The sequence below is a fragment of the Lipotes vexillifer genome, unplaced genomic scaffold (assembly GCF_000442215.2).
Source record: "Lipotes vexillifer unplaced genomic scaffold, Lipotes_vexillifer_v1.1 scaffold70, whole genome shotgun sequence".
NCBI classification, from domain to species: Eukaryota; Metazoa; Chordata; class Mammalia; order Artiodactyla; family Lipotidae; genus Lipotes; species Lipotes vexillifer.
The window spans coordinates 1,318,870-1,331,440 of NW_006789896.1; the positions used below are offsets into that span (position 1 = coordinate 1,318,870).

Consider the following 12,571-nt stretch of genomic DNA (forward strand, 5'->3'; position numbering starts at 1 on the left):
GAAGAGCTATACAAAATGAGTGGCTTTTATAGGTGAAAGGAGACAGAAAAAGGAAATTTCTTGCAAAGAGTGTCTTGTTTCAGGCAAGGTCACCTTCTTTTGGGGGACAGAAGGGGTCTCGGGCAGATTACCTCACTAGTGCTGACCAGTAATTAACCAGATTGACTGGTTAAAGGTTACGTTCCTGGTAAAGACTGAAACTGCAGTTAGGTTAGGTATTGTCTTGATTTGCTGATATGGGGCCATTTGGGGCCTGCTCTCTCTTTTTTTTTAACAAGCTAAAAATAAAAATTCTAGAAAAGATAGAATATTCATCAACTCGGAGTAGGCAAAGATTTCTTAAGACATAAAAGCACTAACTATAAAAAGAAAAAATGGATAAATTTGATTACATAAAAATTAAAATTTCTGCTCTTTAAAAAGCACTATCAGGACTTCCCTGGTGGTGCAGTGGTTAGGAATCCACCTGCCAATGAAGGGGACACGGGTTTGAGCCCTGGTCCGGGAAGATCCCACATGCCCCAGAGCAACTAAGCCCATGCACCGCAACTACTGAGCCTGCGCTCTAGAGCCTGCGAGACACAGCTGCTGAGCCTGTGTGCTGCAGCTGCTGAAGCCATGCGCCTAGAGCCCATACTCTGCAACAAGAGAAGCCACTGCAATGAGAAGCCCACACATCGTGACGAAGAGTAGCCCCTGCTCGCCGCAACTAGAGAAAGCCTGCACACAGCAACAAAGACCCAACACAGCCAAAAATAAATAAAATTGAAAAAAATAAAAATAAAAAGCACTATCAGAAAACAAAATGACAACCACAGACTAGGAGAAAATATTTGTAAAACATATATCCATCATATGATGTGTCTAGAATAAATCAAGAAGTCTTAAAATTCAATAATAGTAAACTTAATTTTTAAAAATAAGAAAAAATTTGGATGCTTTACAAAAAAATGATATTAGTGGCCACTTACCACTTGGAAAAACTCTGTATATCATTAGTCATAAAGGAAATGCAAATTAAAACCATGAGATACCACTTACTATCCACTAGAATGGCTAAAATTAAAAACATGAGCAATTGTTGGCAAAGAGGTGGAGCAACTAGAACTCTCATGCATTGCTAGTGGGTGGGTTGTAAATTGGTGTAACCACTTTGGAAAACTGTTTGAATTAAAAAAAAATTTTTTTATTGAGGTACAGTTGATTTACAATATTAGTTTCAGGTGTACAACATACTGATTCACAATTTATATAGATTATATTCCATTTAAAATTATTATAAAATATTGGCTGTATCCCCTGAGCTGTACAATATATCCTTGTAGCTTATTTATTTTATACATAGTAGCGAATTTTCTTATATTTCAACATACACTTAACATATGATCCAGAAATTCCAGCCTTAGATATTTACCCAAAGTATACCTCAAAGTTTATTTTTAAAAATAATTTTATTGAAAAATAATAAATAGGGAATTCCCTGGCAGTCCAGTGGTTAGGACTCTGCACTTTCACTGCCGTCAGCCTGGGTTCAGTCTCTGGTCGGGGAACTAAGATCCTGCAAGCCACATGGCACAGCCAAAATAATAAAAAATAAAGAAAAAGAAAAATAATAAATAAACAGCATCTCTTTTGCAAAAGTAATTTGATCACGTCTATCCCCTGATGAAACTCTTTTAACACTTCCTCACTGAATTTCAAGTAAAATCCAAATTCTTTTCTGACTTCTTTTTGAATGTATTTTCTGCCACTTTACTTTTCACTAGGCTTTGTCCATACCTGCACTCCTTAGTTGCTAAAACATGCCAGACTCTTTCCAATATGATGTTCCTTCTGCCTAGAATACTCTCCATCCACCCCCACCTTCCCCACCCACTTGTTCATAGCTACATCCTCTCCGTTTAGATCTAGGCTTAAATGACATCTCCACAGAGAAATTTTTCCTGCCCTCCTTACCTAAAGTAAAAATTTCCACTGTTATTCTTTACTCCCCAGTTTCTTTCACGACAAAATTAGCCATTATTTTAGTTGTCTGCCTATTTTTTCATTGTTTATCTCATCCTGTCACATGAAAGCTCCACAAGGTAGTGCCCTTGTCTGTCTTTTTTTTTTTTTTTTTTTTTTTTTTTTTTGGGGTACGAGGGCCTCTCACTGTTGTGGCCTCTCCCATTGCAGAGCACAGGCTCCGGATGCGCAGGCCCAGCAGCCATGGCTCACGAGCCCAGCTGCTCCGCGGCATGTGGGACCCTCCCGGACCGGGGCACAAACCCGCGTCCCCTGCATTGGCAGGCGGACTCTCAGCCACTGCGCCACCAGGGAAGCCCGCCCTTGTCTGTCTTGTACAGCACTGTGTCTCCATCACCTACCTCAGAGTCACCTGGGCTTTGTGAAGGAGTGAACATTGTTCCCTAAGCCTGAAATCTCTCTTCCTTCTCATCTATTGTAACTCCCCCCTCATCTTTCAAGGCCCAGCTCAAATGACAACTATTCTTCAAAGTCTTCTTCCACTCCTTGTTTAATTCCTTAGTGTATAAGTTAGTGTTTTTACTACACTAAAATGTTTTCAAAACTGGTGAAGGGGGACTTCCTTGGTGGTGCAGTGGTTAAGACTCAGTGCTCCCAATCCCTGATCCCTGGTCAGGGAAGTAGGTCCCACGTGCATGCCACAACTTAAGAGTTCTCATGCCACAACTAAGGAGCCCTCCTGCTGCAACTAAGGAGCTGGTGAGCCACAACTAAGGAGCCTGCCTGCCACAACTAGGACCTGGCACAACCAAATGAATGAATGAATGAATGAGGAAATAAATATTAAGAAAAAAAAAACCTGGTAAAGGAATTTAGAACCAAAGCAGAGGTTGAACACTGGCTTAAGCAAAAGGACCTATAACTTAACGGAGTTCATATCTTCCAAGTCAAGACGTTTGAAAGAAAAATGGTGATCTTTGGTGGAAAATATAGTCTATTTTCCACTCCTCCAAACTAGGTCATAGCAGTGTCTTAAGCTATACACACTTGAAACTTCTTTAGTTAAAACTTAACTCCTCAGGAGGATAGGTATAGGACTGGTAAGAAAAGAAAAACTGGAAAGGTGTTTGCCACTTTCTTTTAGTTGTAATTAACTAGGCTAGCTTCTGTTGTGCCTACTTGGAGGAATGGGTAAAATTTTTAAGAGCCTGCAGGTGAGAAAAAGTAGTTTTAAAAAGATGCCTTCCCCTTCTTCCTCCTCCTTTCTCTCCCCAGTAATTCTCCTGGTACATGATTTACATCATTCATCTGAAATTCGCTGTTTAACATCATTATAGCCTTTGCCATGACACCTAAAGTGGAGCCCCTATGCCCCCGAACACACACACGTGCACACAAATCAACCGACACTTTAAAGTTGTATTTTCTTTTATTAAAAAAAAAAAAGGTATAGCATTTGAAGGGATGAGAAGATACAATTCTGTAAAACCCTACAAGCATTTCTCAGATAATTCTGTCATAGTCCTCTGATTAATTTATAACTTCTAGGCATTAATATCCTCAAGAAGTTACAACAGCCAGTATGACAGAATAAACCAAAGTTGCTAAATTGCTTTTCAGCAGTGTGATCTGTATTTGGCATACTTTGTCTTTCTCATATCGAAAGTCCAACTACTGTTGCTTCAGTGGTTCTTAAACTCGAGCATGCATCAGATCACTTTGAAGCCTGGTTACAACATAGATTCAGTAGGTCCAAGAATTTGCAGATGCTGATATTGATGCACTTTGAGAATCACAGTAGCTTATATGAATATTCCTACATATTTGGGTTGCCCAGACAAAAGTCCTCTTTAGGTGAATGTTATTTGAGTTTATGATTCACCTTAATCTAGATAATTTGTGTTGTTGTTCAAGGAATTGAATGGGCAGGAAAATGGAGTTCTCATAATTTTAGATTTAACCTAGTCCTTATCTTAAAATTTTTCTTGCCTTATATAAAGCAGTTCATAAAACCTATCTTGTCATCTCAGGCCAAACTAGAAGCTATTTTTATTACGTATAATTAACCTAATTCTCAGAAAAGGAGCAGGTGTGGGGGAATGGCCAGCATTGAAACAAGTGTGGAAGCTCTCAAAAATTGCTTTTCTGAAATTAATGTTACCAGCCTCAATATAGCATTTGAAGTTGTTGTTTTTAGAATCTTGGACCTAGTTACTCAAATCTAGGGCTGAGTTTGTAAGGGTTAAATAGTTTGTCTGTGGATTCAACATGAATATTTCCAAGGTTGTCCTAACTTCAAACGTTAGATCAGCTTATTTGAGAAGTTGGAGGTGTGTTACTATGCAAAAACTTGGAAAAGTAGTTAGAGAGAAATATAGAATCCATCCCATTGGTGAACCGTCTTTCAGCTTCTCACATCTACTGCCCTTGTTTGATGTTATCACAGCATAGTATTCCAAAAGCTGTTTCTATACGTAGCATCTTTATGTTTATAGTATAACTATGGAGAAGTTGTGTTTAAATCTTTAAAAAAATTTTTTTCAAAGAATTGTTGGCCAAGCTTATTCCCCATCTTTTGACTTTTGTTTGAATCTTTGTCCTATTTCAAAGGCTGAGAGCTGTTACCCAATAGAGCCTTGAATTATAAAAGTCCAATATTTTTGAAATCATAAAATTAAAAAATCTTTTTTAATTAAAAGATTCTTATGTTTTAAATTTTGGACTTATCACGTCTCATGGACCAAAATAGCACATTCAGTTTTTGGCAGCTTCTGTCCTGCCCATGCCAATAAAAGCAGCACCATATGGTGTGACTGCTGTCCCACTAGGAAACCCACACCCTGTGGAGACGTTGCCTGCTGTGAAGCAGAGCTGCTGCTCCCCATATGCTTATCTTTTTAAGCCAACATATTGACCAAGATATATTAAGATTCCAGGACATCCTATCAGTTGAGTCTTGTAGCCCTCTTTCCTACCAGCTTTAACATTTGACCACATTATGAAAATACATACTCAAAACTTTATGGAGGGCTTCCCTGGTGGCGCAGTGATTGAGAGTCCACCTGCCGATGCAGGGGACGCGGGTTCATGCCCCAGTCCGGGAAGATCCCACATGTTGCGGAGCAGCTGGGCCCGTGACCCATGGCTGCTGAGCCTGCGCGTCCGGAGCCTGTGCTCCACAACGGAAGAGGCCACAACAGTGAGAGGCCTGCGTACTGCCAAATAAATAAATTAAATAAATAAATAAATAAATAAATAAATAAATAAACTTTATGGACTCTCTTACCCAGCCTCAGAAAGAAGCTTTTGAATGACTACTGCAAGAAACGAAAATATGTACCTTTTAGAATACAGTCAGTAAGTGTTTCAGTGTTCCTTAACTGCTAGTACCCCTCCACAGCTATCTCCTCTCTCGCTCACCCCACTCCCCTGACCAAACACCCAGAAGGAAAAGGGTTTGCAAATATTAATTTTAGGTGTTGGTGTAAGTGTAGGAAAATGGGCTGAAAGTTGTAGTTCTCTGTGATGGAAAGAGTTTAGAATGTGAAAGAAAGAGGGAATCATTGCTGTTCTACTCACTTCTGTGTATTCTGTCCTTTGTTGAATAGGTGTACAGTGTTTTCCAAATAACCACCCTCTGCTGACTGTTCTTTGTCTCTTTTATGCTGGAGCAGCCATTTAGTTCATTGTAACCTTCATCCAAACATTTCTCTACCTTATAAAATTACTATTAAGGCTTTCCAGTATAAAATTATCTAATTCTTCTGAAAATAAAGGTACACAGCTAAGTTTTGTTCATCGTATAGATTATGTCTGTAGTTTTCAATAACTTTAGTTATTCTTGAAACATGTATTATTGAGCATTTACTGTGTTAATTGTATTGGGCAATGTGTATATGGAATAGACAAAATTCCACCCTCCAGAAACATATAAGCAGGTTATAATACAGTATAATGCTTTACTGAAAAGATATACGGTATACTATGGTTGTATCTTGAGGCAGCTCCTGAAATTAAAATTTCTAAAGACTCAAAGGAAAATATAAAACTTTGGTGTTACAGCGAAGTGCTTATAAATATTATTGCCGGTCTGTCAAAAAAGTGCTTAAAGCTCAGAGAAATTTATAAGGCTGGTTCAAGCTAAGTGACAAATAACTGAAAATTTAAATATCTTTAACTATTTTATGTTACAGTATTTCTAAAAGTTGAACATCTAATAGTCATGTGCGATTTTTCAAAGTTAAAATTTTGGGAAATTATATTTTTAATTTGAATATGGTGAAGTGTTTTGTTAGTAATGTATATGCCTTATATTTAAATTTCTAGAATAAGAATCTACAGATATTTTACATTTTGAGGTGTTACTAGATAGGAATGTGGTTTAAATCAGTGTTTTTCAGCAGCAATGCTTTTGGCATTTTGGAGGAATCATTTCTCCTTGTGTAGTACTGTCCTATACATTGAAGGACATTTAGTATACTCAGCCTCTTTTTATATTTTTTATATTCATATAAAAAGTTGAATGCCTTCTTACAACTGTTTGACCCAATAACATTGAGGCTGCTTTTATTACGTATAAATGAAGACCAGTATGTATTTCTGATTTACTGTTTTTAAAAGCAGTAAATGATAGTTAAAACATTGCCCTCTAAATGCTAGTGTTTCTCCCCCTCCCAAGTTGGTGTGATAAAGAAAAATATCCCTTCACATTTCCAGGAAATGTACCTCGTTGGGAGTTCACCATCTCCTTATTACATAATACTTTCGCTTTCTGTACATGTGTACAAAATTTTACTTTCTGAACTTAAGAGAATGCTGCCCTGAACTTTAATAAATAAGACATCTCTCTTTCTTTTTAAAATTAGAATACATGCTTAGATATGTATGGGAGGGGTTTCCAGCTGGCTTGGTGCAGGAGCATATAATTTTGTTTACTGTAAATCTCAGCAAACATTTTCTCACACTAGGGACAGTAGCCACATCACAATGTGGAAGATGCAATACTCAACCTGATCTTTTTTTTTTTTTGATCTTTTTTTTAACAGCTTTATTGAAGTGTATTTTACATATCACAGAATCCACCAATTTCAAGTTTACATTGATTTTTAGCAACTTTACTGAATGGTGTAATCATCACCATAAATCAGTTTTAGAACATTTTTATCACCCCAGAAATATGTCTCGTGCCCATTTATAGTTAATCCCCATTCATTCCTTTACCTAGACTCTACTAATCTACTTTATGTCTCAAAATCTGCATTTTGGGACATTTTATATAAATGGAATCATCAACATGTGACCATTCCCTTCTTAAAACATTTCTCTGTGGCTTCCCTATCAGACTGTTGTTTTTCACTCACCTTCTCAGCCAAGGGCTTGAATGTTCTATCAAGGGTTCTGTTCTCACTCAGCCTAGGTGATTTCATTCTGACCTAAATGTGATGATTACCATATCTCTATCACTAACCTAAATCTCTTTCCTGAGCTCCAGACACATATTGCCAACTACACCTGCAGGGTATGTCCACAGGCACCTCAGTCTCAACATCTCTGAAACTGAGCTCAATACCTGCTAATACAAGCGTACTGGGCCTGAATTTCACTTTTCAGGGAAGGTACCACCTTCTACTTTGTTCCACAACTTGTAAAGTAGGGCAGCCATCATCCTTCATTCTTCTTACCCTCATTTCCACATCCAATAAGTTACCAACTCTGAAATTACCCTTTAAATACCATATACACTGAATACAGTCAACCTGAGTTTAGGTAGTATAAGTATGCCATGTGGTTTGGGTCGAGAATCTGTAGAGATTCTAAGCAAGATCAGGCCTTAACAGGAAGTGTAGTCAATTTTCACCCATTTTAAGTTTTGAGATTCACAAGAATAAACTCAGCACACTTAGTAACAAGGTATCTTTAAGAAGTTTCAGAATTCTTTAATTTTATTATAATTTGATTTTAATTTTTCTTTTTTTAAGTTTTTTAAATAAAAGTTACACATAATTTAAAGAATCAACAGATTCTACAGTGTTTCTTTTTTCTTTTTTCCTAAATAGATTTATTTATTTATTTATTTTTGGCTGCGTTGGGTCTGTATTGCTGTGCGCGGGCTTTCTCTAGTTGCTGCGAGTGGGGGCTACTCTTCATTGCGGTCCACGGGCTTCTCATTGCAGTGGCTTCTCTTGTGGAGCATGGGCTTCAGTAGTTGTGGATCGCAGGCTCTAGAGTGCAGGCTCAGTAGTAGTGGTGCAAGGGCTTAGTTGCTCTGCCGCATTTGGGATCTTCCCCCACCAGGGATCGAACCCGTGTCCCCCGCATTGGCAGGCAGATTCTTAACTCCTGCGCCACCGGGGAAGTGCCCCCTTTTTTAGAAAAAAAAAAAAATTATTTATTTATTTATACTGCACCCGGTCTTAGTTGTGGCACATGGGATCTTCCTTGCCACGTGTGGGCTTTTCGTTGCTGCATGTGGGCTCCTTAGTTGCAGCATGTGGGCTCCTTAGTTGCAGCATGCGGGCTCCTTAGTTGCAGCATGTGGGATCTTTAGTTGTTTCACACGGGATCTTTAGTTGCAGCATGCAGGATCTAGTTCCCTGACCAGGGATCAAACCCAGGCCCACTGCATTGGGAGTGCAGAGTCTTAGCCACTGGACCACCAGGGAAGTCCCTACAATGTTTCTTAAGGCATGTAGCAATCTGTATTTCCCCTTATAATTTTTTTTTAATTACGGCTAAAACAGATTCTTTTGGCTTTTACCTCCCCACTCCCAGATACTCTAAGTAAAGTTTTCCATTTTCTATGGAACAGAAGAATAATTTACAGTTTTCTCACAAATAACAAATTGAATGTCTATTTGCAGTGGTCTGACACAATTAGGTAGAGGCAGTTTCCTGTTCAGTAAGTAAATAAAAGAGTAATGTTTTATAACTTTACAAAAGAGTAAAGTTCCTTTCTATTTTATTTAGCAGTAAATTTTAGTTGGATAAAGAGCATTTTAAATTTTATGTAAAATATTTATTGACTTAGATTTTCAGGGTCCTCATCACAAAGACTGAGTGGACTTTGTGAAGAACATAGTGGAACATGGGATAGAATTAGAAATGAATTGTTAGACTTCAGTAGAAGCTAGCAAGAATGTCTTTTCTAAGCAGCTGTTAAGCTAGGGAAAGGGGTTTTTCTTTCCATATAGAAGATGGCTTTCCCATTACTTCCTCTTCCCTTCTGAATTATTTTTGTTTGTTGTCCTAGGGAGACAATCACTTTTTGCTCTTAGTTCTGTCTCTTTCTGTCTCTCCTCCAGATCTAATCCATTGGTGTTTATTCATATGAAATTTTTTCCTTAGTCATTTTTAAAAGCTTCACCTGAAGGATGAGCAGTTTCTCCTGAGGGAATTGGATTTAAATGAATAAGCCTGATGAATTCCTTTACAGGTGCGCAGAGGAACTCTAGAAATGTAATTCTTGATAATCCTTTCCTTCTCCATCCTAGTACTATTCCATCAAGAATCCAAAATAGTGGATTTAGTTTTCTGAGAATACTGCTCTTTGACATCCTTATTTAATAATTTCTTGTCCTGTCCAGCTTAAATTCATTGCATAGTTTTGGTCTTAATTTGGGGATATCTTAGGGAATTGATGTTAAAATAAAAGGCCTGAAAAATAGACCAAAAAGGAAGAAGTTTAGGAGAAGCTGTTTATTTCATTGTGACCCCAGTGATTGACAGCCTGCCTTTGGAAGCTTAGAGATCAAATAGAATTTCTGTCAACCAAGTAACAAATATTTGTAGAATGCCAGTGTGTGCCTAGTATTGTGTAGCACAGGATGTAATTATTGCCTTCCAGGAACTTCCTTAAATATAAGTTATCTTAAGAAGAAAATTTTTGCCAGAGACTTGTGGGGGTTTGTGATCAACCAAGAATTTATTTTATTAGGATTTTAATATTTTTAGGAATATTTTCAGGATAGATATAACTTAGAGCCAAAAATTATGTTTCATTGCTTGCTCTGTGATGTCATAGTTGCACCAAGTAAGAATTAGAACATAGATTTGAAATTCTTACTCAATTTCAGGTTGAATAAAGGTATCCTGCAGCAGATATTTTTAGAATGGAGGATCAGCTGAAGGGCCCAGGTTCTCATGCAGAAACTGATATTGGGATATTGACTTTAAAACTTTGAATTTTTCACTCTGAATTATTTTTCTGTTCTGAAATGCAAGTTTAAGCTGTCATCAGTGGATTAAATCAATTTATATATATATAATAAGAATACAACTTTTGATATCAAAGACAACTTAAATGATCCCTCTATTAATAGGAAGTGGATATTTTTCACAGATGTTAACTATTGAGTTGGTGATTATACTATCAGAATTGTCAGATAGCTTTAGATAGGTATGGCTCTCATTTGTATGAGAGAAAGGTTTGAAAAAATGTGTTTTTCTCTTTTCACCATACTTAAAATTTAAAGCATTGTAATGGCAGAGGATGGGATTAATGATTAGCTCCTCCCAAGTCATAGTATGAGTTAACTGGTAGAATAGGGATAGGAATTAACAATTTCATAGTCTTAATCAGTTGCTTTCCTCACCATACAAAAAGAAAGCTAAATGTGAAAAAAATGGTTTGAATTTTGTCATTAATGGAAACTGTAGCCTTAAGCCAATACACAGATATAAGACACTTTTGTTGTGTCTGATCTATTTTGGTGGCAATTAATTATGTAAGTTAGATCTACTTAATCTTAAATTCTAAGGCAAAAGTGATCAGTCATCTTTGGAAAAAGAATCTGCTATTCATTATTTCTATTCTTTTTTTTCCTGAGATTTTTAGAGAGGATATATAATTAAATAAGTTATTGGTGAAACAAGGAAAAGGTTGCAGAGATAACTTACAGTTTTAGGAATTTTTATGTTACTTTTTTTTAATAAATAAATAAATAAATTTATTTATTTTTGGCTGTTTTGGGTCTTAGTTCCGCCCGCAGGCTTTCTCTAGTTGCGGTGAGTGGGGGCTACTCTTCATTGCGGTGCGTGGTCTTCTCATTGCGGTGGCTTCTCTTGTTGTGGAGCATGTGCTCTAGGCGTGTGGGCTTCAATGGTTGGGGCACATGGGCTCCAGTAGTTGTGGCTCACAGGCTCTAGAGCACAGGCTCAGTAGTTGTGGCGCACAGGCTTAGTTGCTCTGCGGCATGTGGGATCTTCCCGGACCAGGGCTTGAACCCGTGTCCCCTGCATTGGCAGGTGGATTCTCAACCACTGCGCCACCTGGGAAGCCCTTTGTTACTGTTTTTAGGGGTTTTTTTTTGCGGTACGCGGGCCCCTCACTGTTGTGGGCTCTCCCGCTGTGGAGCACAGGCTCTGGACGCGCAGGCTCAGCGGCCATGGCTCACGGGCCTAACCGCTCCGTGGCATGTGGGATCTTCCCAGACCGGGGCACGAACCCGTGTCCCCTGCATCGGCAGGCAGATTCTCAACCACCGCGCCACCAGGGAAGCCCTGTTACTGTTTTGTTTGTTTTTTTTTTTTTCTTGCGTTATGCGGGCCTCTCACTGTCGTGGCCTCTCCCATTTGCGGAGCACAGGCTCCGGACGCGCAGGCCCAGCGGCCATGGCTCACGGGCCCAGCCGCTCCGCGGCATGTGGGATCCTCCCGAAACGGGGCACGAACCCGCGTCTCCTGCATCGGCAGGCGGACTCTCAAGCACTGCGCCACCAGGGAAGCCCCCCTGTTACTGTTTTTAATTGAGGTACTACCACCTCCAAGGGGCCTAGGGAGCAAAATAAAACCAGAAAAACTTAGGAATTTTTTTTTTATTGACATGTAGTTGATTTACAATTTTGTGTTAATTTCTGCTGTACAGCAAAGTGATTGAGTTATACATACACACACAAATACACACACACACACATTCTTTTTTATATTCTTTTCCATTTTGGTTTATCACAGGATATTGAATATAGTTCCCTGTGCTATACAGTAGGACTTTGTTTACCATTCTATATATAATAGTTAGCATCTGCTAACCCCAAACTCCCAATCCATCCCTCCCCCTTAGCAACCACAAGTCTGTTCTCTATGTCTGTAAGTCTGTTTCTGTTTTGTAGATAAGTTCATTTGTATCATATTTTAGATTCCACATGTAAGTGATATCATATGGTATTTGTCTTTCTGTTTCTGCTTACTTCACTTAGTATGATAATCTCTAGGTCCATCCATGTTGCTGCAAATGGCATTATTTCATTCTTTTTTATGGCTGAGTAGTAGTCCATTATATTATGTACCACATCTCCTTTGTCAATTCATCTGTTGATGGACATTTAGGTTGTTTCCATGTTTTGGCTATTGTGAATAGTGCTGCTGTGAACATAGGGGTGCATGTATCTTTTCAAATTATATTTTTGTCTGGATATATGACCAGGAGTGCGATTGCTGGATCATATGGCAACTCTGTTTTTAGTTTTTTGAGGAACTTCCACACTGTTTTCCCTAGTGGCTCCTCCAACTTACATTCCCACCAACAGTGTAGGAGGGTTATCTTCTCTCCACAGCCTTTCCAGCATTTGTTATTTGTAGACTTTTTTTTTTTTTTTTTTTCCCTTGCGTT

The 12,571-nt window shown here is 38.4% G+C and overlaps 1 protein-coding gene across 1 annotated transcript in view; it reads left to right on the forward strand.

The window, feature by feature from the left end:
* Positions 1 to 12,571, forward strand: part of GLG1 (golgi glycoprotein 1) — a 149,028-nt gene that overhangs the window by 46,921 nt on the left and 89,536 nt on the right. The gene's annotated exons all lie outside the window — the stretch shown is intronic.